The sequence below is a fragment of the Pinus tabuliformis genome, chromosome 7, assembly GCF_031772625.1.
Source record: "Pinus tabuliformis cultivar Carrire ecotype Pingquan chromosome 7, CPIR1, whole genome shotgun sequence".
NCBI lineage: Eukaryota > Viridiplantae > Streptophyta > Pinopsida > Pinales > Pinaceae > Pinus > Pinus tabuliformis.
Genome location: NC_142293.1, coordinates 90,179,219 through 90,197,642, shown reverse-complemented (window position 1 = coordinate 90,197,642; position 18,424 = coordinate 90,179,219). Strand labels below are relative to the sequence as shown.

Below are 18,424 nucleotides of genomic sequence, written 5' to 3'. Positions count from 1 at the left end.
AGAGGTTATCCCTAGGGAGCTTTCTATGTCTCCTCCTGCACTTGTGTGGTATGTGCAAGATTTAGGTACAACAAAGTGGATAAATTAACAGCTTCCACAGGCACAAGGAATTGCATAAATTTTGGTAGGTAGTAGCGACTAGTAAACATACACATTTATAGTTTTACTCCTATATAAGGGCTGGAGTAAACATATATAATGGTGGGAAGTAACTTGTTAAGTATATTTATTTACATCTTATTCTTAACCATTTTTTTATGCAAATACTTGCTTAAATTGTGGTGGGAAGTCACACATGATAAATATGTTATATACTTTAGTATGGGCTATTTTCAAGAATTTTATTTTTAGATGTTTTTCTTGCAAAGCTTAAGAATAAAAAAACACCACACAACTATCTAAAAATCAAGCATGAATATTGCAACTATATCCATAAATTTAGGATAAAATATGTCAAGAAATTATCTATACAACATTATATTGTGCAACCACTGCAATAATACCTTCAAGTTAAGTTCCAATCAAATGTTAAAAAAAATATTTTTTTTCGATAATCTTGAAAATTAATTAATTATTTTTCAAAGTTGAACATTATAATTTGATTTGGTTGATGCTAAATTAATAGTGATTCTTACTTGAAAACTAAGATCTTACTTTTTCGAAAAAAATTATACCTAATAGTAATCTTTAGTGTGTGTGTGTGTGTATATATATATATATATATATATATCATAAAATGATGTATTTCCTACAAAATATAATGATCTCGATCTACATGAACCTCCCCTTTCACATGCATTAGGATATGTTAGTTTTAAAATATTTATCTAACTAGTTGGAGGATTTTTGTAAATCCAAGTTATAGTTGTTAAATTTCAAAATTTTAGGTGTGTTAGACATTTTATATGGTGCTGAATCCATTTCCACCATCAAAAACACAATTCAAACATTGGCTCTACAAAAATTTTTGAAATTATTTTACCTGGATTCGAGCCACTTTTTACCGTCCTCCCAAATCAAAAAAATATTTTATAAAACAAACCATACTATACTAGTAATGCACGTGAAATTGCACCCTACTTGGAATAAAAATACAAGATATTTGCAGTAAATCATGGTTGGCTCTGGCATGTCCGGTTTCACAGTGCCTTCACTTCTGTTTGAGTTTGGTTAGTTGACAATCTAGCAATTTTTCCTCATCTCCCACTGCAACCCTGTCAACGCATCTATTTCACCCATCTTCACCATTGCCCTTCCAAATTTCTTCCTCCGAATAGATGGGTATTTGGAGTTTATCTTCACCATTCTGGTTGTTGATGGACTCGACATCAACCTCTGATCAGAGGTCAGCACTCCACGTTTTACTTGAAGATCCAAGTAATATTTCCCATCTAATTGTCTGGGTGTTAATGAATCCAAATGCACAGTTGGAGCAGAGTTTGAATTAGAAGTAGGGATTGGGCATTTGGCTTTCAGTGACGAAGCGAATCTAGAATCCATACTGGGGTCGTGATGGCCTGTTCCATTGAAATTGTAAAGCTTGTTTGCGCTGAATGAAGAGCAATGAGAAACCCCAATAGAAGGCGCCCCTGAAAATATATTAAATTATGTTAAAATACGATTGATGCTCATCATTATTGTTAATTAGTAGCAATCGGACGGTAGCGACCTGAGAGAGTGACTATGTCTTCCTGTGACAAATATTTCGCAGTGAAAATTTGTGAGTTGGTTTACATTGAATCCTGGAGCAGGGAGATTCCCTGGGATGTCTGATGCTCGAGAGATCCTTTCGTCTCTTCATCCTGCTGGAACTTCCCAAATTATTCCGCCAGCCTGCGGGAATACCAATATACGGTAATATGAATCTAAAGATATAGTTACAATATGACAGAGCGATAAAGAGAGGGTATGGGTAGGTGAATTACTTGGTGGGCGCTATCTCTTGTAGCAAAGGCAAGGATGTCAGCGCATGAGACGACGTTCGGGCATTTGTCCTAAAAATGGACTTTGCTTCATCAATTATTTCGAACCCATGGAGCCTCAGATTGTTTGCGGGTGAGTCTTTGTCTGATTGATTTCCTGCTTTAGAATCGATCAGTGTTGATCCATCGCAACCCTTTCTGGGATTTCAAATTCTCTTTGCCCTTCAAATTAGAATAATTTGAATTTCATAACTTGAATTTCATAACGTTTTTGCATTTTATATGCTTTTCACTTTAAGTTTTACCCCAATAAATCACTTTTTATTGTAATAAATTAAACTAGTATTTTTGGATCTTTCCTCATTTAACTCTTCTATGTAATAATCAAGAAATAATTCTATGTTTGTTCATAAAGCTTCGAGGTAGAATCATATAGTTTGCACATAGAACATTCACAATGTGAGCATGGTCATCCAAGCCTCCAATGTTAGTATAATACTAATCATATTACATTGTATGATGTTGAAAATATAGTGGAATTATGGAAATTTACTAAAAGTAACAGCTACCAACATTTATTCATGATTAACACAACTTTTTTTAAACCAAACTATGAAAGTTGTGCTTATAATAAACTTCCAGACATCACATAGATATATCCATCTCTAACAAAAACATATCACTGAAATATCAACAGAGGATCCCCAATTTGGACAATCTTCAAGCAGCGAAACACTTGCAAACAAATATGGACAGTGTGGATTTTTAGTTGATCATTCAACTATAAAAATTTTCAACAGTAAAGCAAGAGGATTGAACAATTACAAATCGTTCTCGTAAATTTATTTTTGGGTTGACAATTCCAAACATTGCTAGAACAATAATTTAGGTTTTTTTTTTTAAAATATCAAGACTATAATTCAATTCATAAACATTGACAATTCCAAACGTTGCTAGGACAATAATTTAGGTTTTTTTTAACAGAAGACTAGAGTTCAATTCATAAACGGCTTAATTCCTAAATGACCTTATCCTTCTCATGCGTGTACAAACTATATTGAAACTATTTTCCTCCTAAACTCCAAAACAAGGAAGGGAAAATTCCAATTACGAACCTTTTTTGTTATTCTAAAAAGGCACATAAAATTCTAATCATAGACCTTTTTCATTATCCTAAAAAGGCTTTTAAACTAATCACAGACATTTTTCATTATTCTGTAATAATTTATGTAGTTTTACCATTAGCAACGCATGTGCAACAATGTACAGAGGACAAAATGTTCATAATTTATGTAGTTTTACCATTAGCAACACATGTGCAACAATGTACAGAGGACAAAATGTTCAGACGTTTGTCAACCCGGAAACATTATTTTTAACATATTCTGGTCTATACATATATTATATATGAAAGTTTTCAATATTTCCTCACTAACAAACTTGAATTCTAGTTTTATTACAATTTCCAGATCCAAAGAAATAGGATGTGTTTGACTAAATTAAAAAGAAATATTTGTTTTTCATTTTTTTAACTTAATTAAATAAAAATAAAAGTGCAACTGACACCAGTTAGTTTTCAATCTAGTTCTATTTTAATTTCCAAATCCAAAAAAATAAGATGCCTAACTAAAAATAGAAAGCAAATATTTGGTTTTCATTTTTTTTACTTCATTGAAAAAAAAAAAAAATACAACACAATTTCAAGTAAATTTCAGCCCCTGTAAATTCATTCAGGTATGATAACGTTAGGATGTATGAATGATTTAAAATTCAATTTAATTTTTTATTTTTGATTTTTATATTTTTAATTTCCAAAAAAAAATATTCATAATTTGAAGTTTGAGTTAATAAATCTATATTATATTCTCGTATTTTTTTTATAGGAATTTCTATATGCATTTGAAAAAAAGAATCCAACAGCTATATCACCATTTCTTCAAAAATAAAAAATTTAAATTTTTCAGTGAAGTTTGAATTTAAAAATATGTATTATTTCTTGGTTTTTTATAAGAATTTGTGTATGCATTTGAAAAAAAATCCAAAAGTCAAACTATGATTTCTTAAAATTATCACCAAGAAATTAACGACCTGTCAATAGCATGTAATTTCAAAGTATACGGAAATTGTCAAATATTGGTTATATTTTAATTAAATTGGTTAAAAACATCTTATCTACTGCAATTTTGAAAATTCAAAATCCTCAATTTTGGATTCCAGAAAACTACCAAATAGCATTAAACATCTTGTCCACTCCAATTTTGAAAATTTAAAATCCTCAACTTTCATTTCTAGAAAAAATACCAAATAGCATTAAAGACTGTTATACTGAAAATTCAACGCTTCAATTAATTACTTAAAATTTATTTGGATGAGTGTTGGATTACTAAAATTGTCGGATAGCTTACTAAGCTTGGACAGGCTCCTTAGTTATGAAGTTCTTTATTTGACAAGGTTTTGTAAAACAATTTTGAGAACATCATGCACAAAATTGGGGAGAAATGGACGAAAATATTGATTTTGAAATTTTGATTAGTAAATAGATCTAATACTTTAAAAACCTCTTATCTGTTCCAATTTTGAAAATTCAAAATCTTCAACTTCCAATTCGAGAAAAAATACCCAATAGCATTAAACTTTTTATCCACTCGAATTTTAAAAATTCAAAATCCTCAACTTTTGATTCTAGAAAGCTACCAAATAACCTTAGAGATCGTTATACAACAAGAACAGAATTTAGATACCGAAAGTTTTACGCTACCTTTAGTTAGTTACTTAAACTTTAGACACTGAACATTTTAAGCACGCTACATTTAGTTAATTACTTAAACTTTATTTGGATGAGTATTGGATATATTACTAAGTCGTGGGTATTGGGTAGGATCTTTAGTTATGAAGTTCCTTATTTAACAACGTTGCCAACCTTAAAATCTTTTTAAAACAATTGTCAAATCATCATGCAAAAAATTGGAGAGAAATAGAAAGAAAATGGTTTTGCAATTTTGATTCATAAATAAATCTAATACCTTAAAACCTTTTATCTATTCCAATTTTGAAAATTCAAAATCTTCAACTTCCCATTCCAGAAAACTACTAAATAACATTAAACCTCTTATCCACTCCAATTTTGAAAATTCAAAATCCTCAACTTCCCAAAACTAGCAAATAACATAAAACCATAAAACACATAATATATTAGAATACAAAAAATAAAATACACATTTTTTTCTTGAATTTGAGGGTGTATCAGGCTACAACCTGAGTTTGAGGTGCTCCACAAGCCGGTTGGAATAAATCATGGATTAATTTACTTCAAAATTTCCTTAGGGACTCCTTAAGCTGGTTGGAAGAAATCATGCCTTAATTTACTTCAAAATTTCCTAAAAGGTTGTATACCATATCAAAATTTACATATAACTTGTAAGTATTTTCTAGATTTTACAATAACTAACTTCATAGCTAAATAAAGCAACCACAAATTAATTTACTTCAAAATCTCCTCAATGGTTGTATACCATATCAAATTTTACATAACTTGTAAGTATTTTTCAGGTTTTATAATAAAATAACAACATAAGTAAATAAAGAGTACACAAGTGATACGTTGATATACCAGTCTAGCAGTTTTGAACCAGAAAGCATGCCATATTCAGACGCTAACAAATAAAGAGTACACAAGTGATACGTTGATACTACCAGTCTAGCAGTTTTGAACCAGAAAGCATGCCATATTCAGACGCTAACAAATTCAAAAGTGCAGTAGGGTAAATTAAAAGATTGCAGGGATGTTATTTCTTTTTCCAATTAGCAAGAAAGAGCAATGCCAAAGGAAAATGTAAAAACATAAAACACATAATTCATCAAACCACATATGGTTAGATGGCAAAGGCGAAAGTGGTAGATTCGAAAGTTGTTTTGCAAGAGAGTCAATTCCAATGCTAGTAAATAGGTCATTAAATTATGTCATCAATATTCATATGGCCGACAGTTACTCTCATAATGTCCCATTAATTCTCAACAACCAGAGCTTAAAATAATATAGCACATTAGCCATTCCCCATAATGTCCCATTAATTCTCAACATCCAGATCTTGAAAGAATATAACACGCTAACCATAGCCCTGCCACCCTGCCATAGCCCTGTAGTCAGTACCTTGTAGGTACAAAGCAATCCGACTGAATCACACATGTGGATCACCTATGTGTAATATGTACATTATGGTTAGATTTTTGTAAATTCAACATTAATTATAATAAATAATTTTAGGGATTTGTAAATTCGGATATAATACATTTTTACGGTTTGAAACTTTAATTAAATATCAAAATGACGGAACACAATACATTTTAGGCGTGCAAAAATTTTCACCAACTGTAAAATAAGTGCTAAAACTTAGAACACCGACATCAATTTCCAAGTCTGATCGCAACCCTGCAACCCTGCAACCATCAATGACCAAATTATCGCATGGAATTGATATATACCACTACATATATGATATGTAATTATAAAAATGTTTACTTACTCTCACAAAGTAGTCGTGGAAATGCATTCTGACGAGAGCAGGTACAACGCCAGGATTTGCTGTCACGGCTTTGGCCACAGCACTTACAGTTGCCTCCGCCTCAGGGCACCTATCCCGGTAGTAACCTACCTTTAACACATTCGCATTCGCTACAATTACAGAAGATGTCACTGCTACCGTTAACATTGCAATATTAATTAAATTATGCAAACAACGATGGTCGATTGATCGATAGTCCATTTGGAATAATAGAGTCAATTAAAGATGAAGTAACACACAATTCTGTGTTCGAGTGGGGGAGCAAAAGAAGCCAACAATCTTTTGCTTAATCTGACAAACACTTGCTGGTGGGGAGAATTGGATAACAGATAGTGAATGAATATAGTGGCGCCATAGTATTTAATGGTGTGCCACCTTGGAGAGTAATTGTGTAAGGCCTTCGCGACTCGGGCAGGCGTGCACGACGAGTGGGCGGTTAACGCGACGAGCGGGTGCTCCGTGCACGATGAGCAGGCGAACGATATGCGACGTTGGTGCGACGATCATACGCGTTAAATGTGACGAAATGCGACGATAAGGAGCGTGTGTAAAAATGGCTAAGTGTTAGTACACTTGAGCGTATATGGGAGTTTATATGCATATTATATGAAAATAATATGAACATATTATATGCGATATGAACATATTATATTATATGCATATGTGAATAAAATATAATATAATAAGCCACATGTAAAGGGGATATGTGAATAATGGAGCACATACGACAAACACTTATGTAATACGAAAGGTATATATACATGGAATAATAAAACAATAAAGTATAAATCAAAGCCGACATGTAATAAAGTATGTAGAGCATACGACAAAGAATATGAGGTCGGCCATGGATTAACACCATGTAATATCACATTCGAAGGAATATATATAAGATATGCATGGGAGCTCATAAGGCATCGAACTCCACTTGGATACCTTCGCATAAGGACAAGGAAAAAGTGCGAAGTCTTGAGGATATGCGCATACCTCATGCGCATAAGAGTTAAGAAGATCTCGCATGTTTTAGGTTGGTTTATGTGAAGGGTTGTCACGGTTGAGGAGGTTTTTGTACTCGGTTTTATGCAGGTTTTTGTAAAGAGGTTGAGTGGCTCGGGTGAGCACTCTCTCTTGGACAAGGGTGCATGAAACGTTGTAAAAGGCAGGTGGCCTGTCTTTTGTAAGAATATTGGTTAAGTGTGAAGCTTGGCACACTTGTTGTAAAATCTGGTATTCTTGATATAAATAACATTGTTGGGCAGACTGTTCGGGGAGTTGCCCCTCCCTTCATATTGTGTATTGTTCTCGGTTTATTGTTGATGATTGATGAATGAGAATGTTCTTTGATGAAGTATAAAAGATAACATTTATTCGGTTATAAGAACACAAGTTAACTAAGTTTATGTTGAAGTAGGCGTAGTCCATAAACGTGAATATTGTTAAAAAGAAAGCGTTCGGTGGTGCCGAACCTCGCCGGCACGGTTGAAAGACTACCGTAGGCTTGGGGGTGTGACAAATTGGGTGGGGGTGTATGGCGATAGCAAATTTCACTGGCATATAGAGACACATGTACATTGAAGAAGAAGCATGGTGCCGGGTGGAATCATTGAAATGAACATTTCTCAGTTCATCGGTTTCATCCAGTAGTCTACCGAGGCTTAGGAATTGTCCGGATTGTTAGTAATTGTCCGGATTGTTAAAGGTGGTTGGAATTTAAGTAAAAAAATTTTAAAAAATTATAACTGTAGTGTTTGAATCATGTTTTTGATAGTTGTAATATCATCAAAATATTTTACAACTCTTAAAATTTTGAAGTTTAACAACTATAATTTAGATTTACAAAAGTCATTGCTAGATTTAACCAGAATTTTAGTAACTTTCGGAGCAACTCCTCAACCTCATTAGAAGCTATAATAAGGTGTTTAACACAACTAGCACTGGCAGGAAACTCGGAAGATGACGCAAATTCTGGTTTCCTTTGTCTCGACAAATGCATTGAAGGCACCGCCGCGGAGAAGTTGTTCAAATAAGACAGCAACCATTTCGTACAAATTAATGATAACCTAATAACTGAACTTCATTGAAAAAAATTCCAAGCCAAAAACATCACGTTTTAAATCTCCAAAGAACTCTTACCCGTACAACATTATGGTTTATTTGAATACCGAACTTTTCTTTTTAATCCGTGGAAATGTATACGGCCTTCTCTTTTGCATTGTTACCTTGAAACTGCAATTTTGTATTAAACTGGAAATTCAACAAAAATTTATTATATAAAAAAGTTATAAAATATAAACCATCCATATAACAAACCAAAACGATACGATTACCTTTCACGAGCGATGGAATTTGATTGGCATGTCATTCGGTGATTTGCGAAGACCGTCGCAATGATCTCTGATCTCGACCTCCTCGACCTTGGCACCGATCGAAACAGCCCACCCTGCTATCAAAAGACCATAATGACATATATAATATATCCATTGTCGAAGGATTGACCCGAAGGTGCCGTAAGGCCTAAAGACCATAAGGGAGAGGTACGTTAAGTGACTCGACTAACAGGAGAGGTACGTTTTCAGGAACAGATTTAGGGGGGCGGGAAGGGGAGAGTGGCCGAGTGGTTTAAAGCGACAGACTGTAAATCTGTTGGAGGTTTTCTATTTAGGATTGTAAAATTTGACTGCGCGGTCTGTTTTAAAATTCCAACCTTCTCTATCCCCACAGTTCTAATACATTATTTTTTATAATAAAATGATAACGCTTCGGAGCGCCTACAAATTTATGGCGGAACTTATAATTTTGATGATAAAGATGGAACTTATAATCGAATAATGATATCCATAGTCGCGTACTGATCATCACAACATTGCAAGTTCCGCTTACGTCTTTTGTGTTTTTTTCTTAACTATTTAGAAAAAATTGTGTAACAGACAAATGATTTTGTTTATAAAATAATGGAAATTTTAGTAAGATTTTAATAGAATTTTTGAAATTTTTAATAATATTGATTATATTTCTTGAATTTTAGGATTTTGGGGTGTTGAATCTATTTCTACCATAAAAAAAGGATTCAACACTTCAACAATTAGATTTTTTTGAAAAAAAATTCACAAAAAAAAATTGTGACCGCATTTAAAACTAACCCATGAGAAAGAGAAGGTTCATCTAGATCAAAATGGTTATATATATATATTAAGTTGTATATATGTTTTATTACAATAATGTGTCTAACACCATGGTTTATCAATATCACTTAATTAAAATCATAACTCATTTCATACGCTACAACCCAAGGGGGGGTTTTTAAGACAATATTTAAGACAACTTTTGGGTAAATTGTCTTAACTTGAGACAAAAGAAAGCTTATGTATTGTCTTAAATATTGTCTTTAATGAGACGTCTCAAATTAAATTGTCTTAAAATATTGTCTCTATAAAGACAATATATAACTCAAGCATTTTTGTCTTTGATCCTGACTATTGTCTCTCTAGAGACAATAAAAAGTTACATTTAAAAATAATACAACATCACTTTTGTCTCTTTAGAGACAATATAAAATAATGAATTTAAAAAAATATCTCACTATTGAAATAAACCAATATTAAAAGTATTTAATTAAAAAGAAAACTACAATATCATTGATTAATTCATATTAGAACACAGTGGGATCAAACCACCAACCTCTTGGTTATAAAACAGGCACTGTACCATTGAGCTAGCACCCTTTAAAGAATTATGTGAGAGTTATGGTAATCCTTTAAATTGCATATATAGGCAAGGATTTTAAAACTAACAATTCAACCAATAGGTACAACTAAATGTCGATAGAAATGGGAATGTGGAAGCCAATAAGCAAGTGAAATATATCGAAAGTGAAGTACAATCAAAATTTGAGTTTCTATATATATTCTAAAACATGTAGCAAAGAGGTTAAATTTAAGAAGAAACTTACGCTAACATAAATGTCCCAGAACATTAGAAATCTTTATAGGCACAAAGTATATCAACATCTGACAGAATCCCAAAAAAATGGAAATTTGTAGAGATGTTACACAAATCCAAAGGAACAATGGAAACCATGTGTATATTAATGTTGGGGATTTCCAATCCCCCTTGATCACTTGGTAAAGTGAAATTACAAAAAACTAAGGACACCATAGCAATCCCTTTTACCCCACCTTGCTTGCCTAATAAAAGTTTGGAGTACCTGTTCCAACATTTTATAGGCTACTTGAGAAGAAAAAAATATAGAGAAACCAATGCGACTCACTGTTAGAAATTTATCAACAATTGCAATCTTCTTAGAAGGTAGTAAGTCAATATTACTCCAAGATTGAATTTTTAATTTTTAAAACTTGGATATTATCCATATCCAATAATCAACAACTGAAAAACTATTTACCGAAGGACCTGCCCAGATAAGAAATAGTCTCCCCAAGATTCATAAGCTTTAATTTATGATTCAACCAAGTAGGGGATTCATCTTGGCCAAAACGAAACCCTATTTGTATCTCTAGAGACAATAAAAAATTACATTTAAAAATAATACAGCATCACTTTTGTCTCTTTAGAGACAATATAAAATAATGAATTTAAAAAAATATCTCACTATTGAAATAAACCAATATTAAAAGTATTTAATTAAAAATAAAACTACAATATCATTGATTAATTCATATTAGAACACAGTGGGATCAAACCACCAACCTCTTGCTTATAAAAAAGGCACTCTACCATTGAGCTAGCACCCTTTAAAGAATTATGTGAGAGTTATGGTAATCCTTTAAATTGCATATATAGGCAAGGATTTTAAAACTAACAATTCAACCAATAGGTACAACTGAATGTCGATAGAAATGGGAATGTGGAAGCCAATAAGCAAGTGAAATATATCGAAAGTGAAGTACAATCAAAATTTGAGTTTCTATATATATTCTAAAACATGTAGCAAAGAGGTTAAATTTAAGAAGAAACTTACACTAACATAAATGTCCCAGAACATTAGAAATATTTATAGGCACAAAGTATATCAACATCTGACAGAATCCCAAAAAAATGGAAATTTGTAGAGATGTTACACAAATCCAAAGGAACAATGGAAACCATGTGTATATTAATGTTGGGGATTTCCAATCCCCCTTGATCACTTGGTAAAGTGAAATTACAAAAAACTAAGGACACCATAGAAATCCCTTTTACCCCACCTTGCTTGCCTAATAAAAGTTTGGAGTACCTGTTCCAACATTTTATAGGCTACTTGAGAAGAAAAAAATATAGAGAAACCAATGCGACTCACTGTTAGAAATTTATCAACAATTGCAATCTTCTTAGAAGGTAGTAAGTCAATATTACTCCAAGATTGAATTTTTAATTTTTAAAACTTGGATATTATCCATATCCAATAATCAACAACTGAAAAACTATTTACCGAAGGACCTGCCCAGATAAGAAATAGTCTCCCCAAGATTCATAAGCTTTAATTTATGATTCAACCAAGTAGGGGATTCATCTTGGCCAAAACGAAACCCTATTTTTTACTCTCTAACAACTACTCTTTCTCCTTTTGCAAAAGTGTCAAAGAAAAAATTAGTACCCTCCATAAACTGTTGAATCAACGAATGTGTTAAATCCAAAGCATATCCAAAATGGAAATTTGGGTGTATTATAATACATATCTTGAAATTTGACATCATATGAATAACTTACATAAGAGAGATAATCAAAATATTTTACAAGTGAAGTTTTTGTGGTTGAATGTCAATTCCCCAACACCTTTATTAGAGGTAAGAATACTTCCGTAATTTTTTCAAAAGAATATCTAATACTCAAATAATGAGGTGAATATTGCAAATTACCTTGAAACTGACATTCATCACTCATTCCAGCCACTGAAATGGTCTAAATATTAATGTATGTTTTGTACATAGTAATAGTAGTAAGATTTTAGGAGCTCTTTCTGGTGGACAAATTCTTGTGCTAGCTCGGTGATCTTATAAGGGTGTGAAAGGCTTCACCTAACACTTAATCCATTGCTTGCATCCCATCAACATCTAGCACCATTTTGTGATCTTTCTTAGAGCAGGTATCTAATACTGCAAAAGTTAAATACCTTCACTAAGATTGTATCTAGATACAAAAAATATTGTTGCTCTTTTCTTTTGTGTTTCAACAAACAGAAGCAAAGAAAGAAATTTTGGGAAAAACTATCTTCTGCAACAGCGATTATGTCCTTTGGTTCCAAGTAACAAGATACTACAAATAAAAGAGAACAATGGGGCATGAAACTATCACAATAGTGCTTACCAACAACAAGGCTGGCTTTACCAAGAAAATACAATTTTACGTTACCTGTGTCTTCTTAGAAAGACTAGTTGGGCTTTGATCCTAAATTTAGCAATGTCAAGGATCAAATTTTTGTTAATTTAGTGTTGATCATCTTCCAATGCCTGGAGTATAGATTGTTGATGCAAGAGGCTAGAGATTGGGAATCAATCCGTTTTCCTTGTAAGAGGGAATCACATACATATAATTGTCTCTTGTTTTAGTATCGCCAAAAATACCCACAAGAACATATTCCATCCTTGAAATGATGATACTAACCGGCATCCCTCACAATAAGTTCTAGCCCTGCAATTTTAGAAATGAGTTTAGAAGCAGTATGATAATCACCACAAATGAAAAGATTCTTGATGATTCGAATAGGAATTCTACCAGGAATACGAATAAGCCCAAACACAATTGCTAGTTCCTCACTATGATAGGACAAAAAATATTTTTTCTACTCATCCTCTATATCATGCAAAACAAAGTTTGTATTAGCACATACCTTTCCTCCATCAGCTTGGTTAATTCCTCCATATTCTCATAGATCACTTTTATTTGTGGATGCCTTTTGTCTTTGACATTGATACTATGCACCCAACCTTTGACCTAAATCTAGCTGACTCTTGGTTACTTTTTTAAATTCTTTCTCTTTCATATTTTTCCTCACATTTTTGAGACAATCCCACCTTCCAACTACAACATATGATGGCGGGCTTGCAGACGTTATGGACAATTTTCTCAATCTGTCAGCGAGGTCTTCTATGCCTTCGTCAATTTCCCCTGCTTCTGAACTGGACGCATCAGTCATTAAACGAATGTTTCATTTCCTAAAGCCCAATGACGTATTTTATTAATTAACCATGGCTGAAGGCTTTAGAGCGATATCTCCTTTGGTGGACTTACATATACAACACACATACGCAACATATGGTTATGTTATATATATAACTGTGCGAAGTTCTTACTCCTCGTATATCAATGATAACTATAAGTTACTCTTTGCCATAAACAATTGCTTGTATGCCCCGGACAGTCGCTGTGTAAATCTCAGCACTTTATAATGGTTCGATTCAATAGATATATCACCATACCTTTCCACCCTTTATGTTGGGGTTATTGACGACGCATATATAAATCGGAATCGCTCAAACAAAAAGTCTTTGAAACGGACCCGATGCACTTGTGATCCTCGGTTAAGACTTCGTCAGTTCCGCTGCGAACAAAGGTCATTAGAACAAACCCGATGCACTTATGATGCCTGGTTAAGACTTTGCTAGTTCCGCCTTTTCACAATCGATACGGTTGGTAACCTTGCTGTCCATGCGATGCCGGATTCCCCGAATTATATATATACAATTTATAGTGTTTCGGTTCCAGTTGGAACTCGTCCTGTTTATTACACTATACTCCTTTCCGCCACAGGTCTTTATGAACAGAGCACTACGCCGGCATATATTATAACCACGAGGTTGAGGCTTATGGTCATAGATTTTTTTCCTTCGCTAAAACCATCAAATGGAGATCGCAAGAACAATTACGATATCAAACCATATGCGCCATTGAAGAATCAAGACCGCTTTAAAGTTGTAAATCCATTACAGTCAATTAATAAAGCCACAAGAACTCCAAGTATAGACAGAGGCATATATGCAACCGGAATTCAAGCCTGTAATAACATAAAAAGAAAGGGAATCGATTTCTGTAATTAATATAAAGTACTGGCAGCTCGAGGAAGTCCAGTCACCGATTCAACAAAATAAGTTATGCAAGCAATTTACAGAATCATTAAATAAGAGACACCAAGGAACAAAATTTCCAACTAACGCTAAGGCACTCGCCCCTCTCCTCTGTCTGATGAGAGCTTTGCTGCCATTTTATTTATAATTAAGGATAGGCCCTCTCGTCCTTATCCAATACAAGAAAAGCATGCTTTACAGGTGATTTAAAGCTTGAAAGCTCTGTTACAATTAGCATGATTTATTGCTAGATTTATTCTAATTTTAACTAAGAAAACATAGAAATTGCAGGCTAAAGGACCCCACTCCCTTGCCTGTAAATTTTTTTGGATTTTTGGAATAATTTGGAAGATTCTTCCCCTCTGAGTCACATGCTCCCGCATCAGACTCCTGAGGACAAAATTCTTCATGGGCTCCTGTCCATGAGTTCATCTACAAATTTGCCCAATTTCTGTAGAATGTCTTCTGTAACCCAAGTAGCTTCAGTAATCTGCTGTCCCTTCCATTTCACCAGATAGTAGAAATACTCCCGTGCTCTTGTCTTCTTATACAATTTCTTGTCCAGAATTCTTTCTGGCTGTAAATTCTTGGCTGTGGGTAACTGTTTCACCCAGTCAATCTCTGGAGTTTCTTGATCCTGTGCTGTGTCATCTGCAGCTTCATTCTCATACTTGTACAGGTCTGCAACATTAAAAATTGGTGATATTCCCACACCAGGTGGTAATTCAATCTCATAAGCATTTGCTGAGAATTTCCTCAGTATCCTGCATGGTCCAATTTTCTTGGATTTTAATTTATTATACTCTCCCTTTGGAAATCTCTCTTTTCTGAGGTGTGCTAAAACCAAGTCTCCAACTTCAAAATTCATTTCTCTTCTCCTCATGTCTGCTCTGGTTTTATATTTGATGTTGCTATCCTATAGCTGCTGTTTGACCTCCTCATGTATTGCTTGCATTCTTGAAGCAAAGTCTTCACCTTCTGCACTTCTTACTTCTTCTTTTCCCAGATTTCTTAATTCAGATATCCCCCTTGGATGCATTCCATAAACAATATGGAATGGGCTCTGTCTTGTGCTCCTGTTCGGTGAATCATTGTATGCATATTCAACTTGTGGTAACAATTGATCCCATTGCTTTGGATGCTCTGCAGTAAAACTCCTCAAAAGATTGCCTAAACTTCTATTCACAACCTCAGTCTGTCCATCAGTCTGTGGATGATAGGCAGAACTGAAATTTAATTTAGTTCCCAGCTTCTTCCATAGCGTTCTCCAGAAATTTCCAACGAACTTTGAATCCTTGTTTGACACAATACTTTTGGGTAATCCATGTAATCTTACAATTTCTTTAAAAAACAAGTTAGCAATATGAGAAGCATCACGAGTTTTATAACATGGAATATAATGTGCCATTTTTGAAAATCTGTCCACTACCACAAAAATTGAATCATAGCCTCTTTGAGTCTTTGGCAATCCTAGCACAAAATCCATACTTATCATATCCCAAGGCCTATCTGGAATTGGCAATGGAATGTACGACCCTGTGTTCTGGCTTCTTCCTTTTGCATACTGACAGACTTTACAATTCCTTACATACTTTTCTACTTCAGATTTCATTTTCGGCCAGAAGTAGAATCTGTTAAGCTGTTCAAAGGTCTTATCTCTACCAAAATGTCCTGCAAGTCCTCCACTATGCTTCTCTTTGATTAAATTTTCTCTCATTGAACAGTTGGGTATGCACAGCTGATTTTTCTTGAATAACAGTCCATCTTGTATAAAATAATCCAGCCACTTGCTTCTGTCCGCTAAAACAGGATTCTTACAAGCCTCATATGCCTCCTTAAAATCTGAATCGGCCTCATATAATTCCTTAAGAAAATCAAAACCCAGCACTTGGATTTGACTTTCTTGCAGCAAGATATTCCTCCTACTTAAGGCATCTGCAACTTTGTTTGACTGTCCAGTTATATGTTTCAACACAAAATTAAAACCTTGAAGATATTCTACCCATTTAGCATGTCTCTGGCTGAGTTTTGGTTGCTGCATTATAAACTGCAATGCATGATTATCTGAGTAAAGAATAAATTCTTTCGACATTAAATAATGCCTCCACTTCTTTAGTGCCTGTACCACTGCATAAAACTCTTTATCATAAGAAGAATACTTTCTTTTTGCCTCATTTAGCTTTTCACTAAAGTAAGCTATTGGTCTATCTTCTTGGCTCAAAACTCCTCCAATTGCTTTTGTGCTGGCATCACACTTAAGTTGAAAAATCTTGTTAAAATCAGGAAGAACCAAAACAAGCTTTTCAGTTATTTTCCTCTTCAACAGCTGAAGATTTCTCTCTGCTTCAGCAATCCACTTGAATGGTTGTTTATCTTTCTTTATGGTCTCAATAATAGGTGCATTAATCTTACTAAAATTCTTAATAAATTTTCTGTAAAAACTAGCAAGACCATGAAAACTCCTTACCTCAAAAATACTCTTGGGTGAAGGCCACTCCACAATTGCTTTGATCTTTTCTGGGTCCATCTTCAATCCTTCAGCTGAGATAAAAAATCCCAAGTACACCAGCTCTTCTTTCATAAATAAACACTTCTTCAGATTCAACAATAATTTTTCTTGCTGCAGCTTCTGTAGAACATAATTTAAATGCCTCAAGTGTTCTTCCTTGGATCTGCTATAGACTAATATATCATCCAGATATACGATTACAAATTTACCAATAAATTCTTTAAGGACTTCATTCATAAGCCTCATGAATGTACTTGGTGCATTGGACAGCCCAAAAGGCATTACTCTCCATTCATATAATCCTTCATTGGTCTTAAAAGTAGTTTTCCATTCATCCCCTTCTCTTATTCTTATCTGATGATAACCAATTTTAAGATCTAACTTTGAAAAATATTTTGCACCAGATAAACAATCCAGTAAATCTTCAATTTTGGGTAATGGAAATCTGTACCTGATTGTAATCTTATTAATGGCTCTTGAATCTGTACACATTCTCCAGCCTCCATCTTTCTTCGGGCTCAGCACTGTTGGCACTGCACAAGGACTCAGGCTTTCTTTAATCAACCCCTTGTCAAGTAATTCTTGCACCTGTTTTTTAACTTCTTCATTCTCTGCAGGAGTCATTCTATATGCTGCTTTATTAGGTAGACTTGCTCCAGGAATCAAGTCTATATGGTGACTGATTTTTCGAATTGGCGGTAATTCATTAGGCAAATCATCAACAATAATATCACAATAATTCTCCAGCATTTCTTGAATTTCATTGGGTAATTCAGAAATTTTAGTAGAAGTCAATATTACCTTGGGCTTACAAATCACAGCAAAATTTACCTCATTTTCTTCAATCTGCTTCAAGTATTCCTTCCCTCCAAGCAACAGAGTTTTTGGATCAGTCTTCTGTCCCGATACCTCTTCTTCTTGCAAAGGCAACAATGTATGATTAACACCATCTTTTCCAAACTTGTAGGTGTTCCGCTTCCCATCATGTATGGCTCCTCTGTCATATTGCCAAGGCCTCCCAAGCAATATGTGACACATGTCCATAGGCATCACATCACAAACAATTTTATCCTTGTACTTGCCCACTTGAAATTCTACTTCACACTGTTCACTTACCAACAGTTGATGTCCCTTTTGTAACCATGACACCTTATAAGGTGTTGGATGCTTCATTGTCTTCAGCTTCAATTTCTCCACTACCTCTGTAGAGACCAAATTATCAGTGCTGCCACTATCAATGATCATCTGGCAACATTTCCCTTGGACTTTGAACACTGTCCTGAACAAATTTTTCCTTTGTGGCGGTTCAGCAGTCATCTCTTTCACTGGCTTAAGTAAAACTTTATTTACCACCAGAGATTCTCCCCTTTCTGG

The 18,424-nt window shown here is 34.0% G+C and overlaps 1 pseudogene; it reads right to left on the bottom strand.

Moving 5' to 3' along the window:
* Positions 1 to 1,182: 1,182 nt before the first annotated feature.
* On the bottom strand, positions 1,183 to 13,613 carry LOC149245410 (peroxidase 5-like; annotated as a pseudogene).
* Positions 13,614 to 18,424: the final 4,811 nt, after the last annotated feature.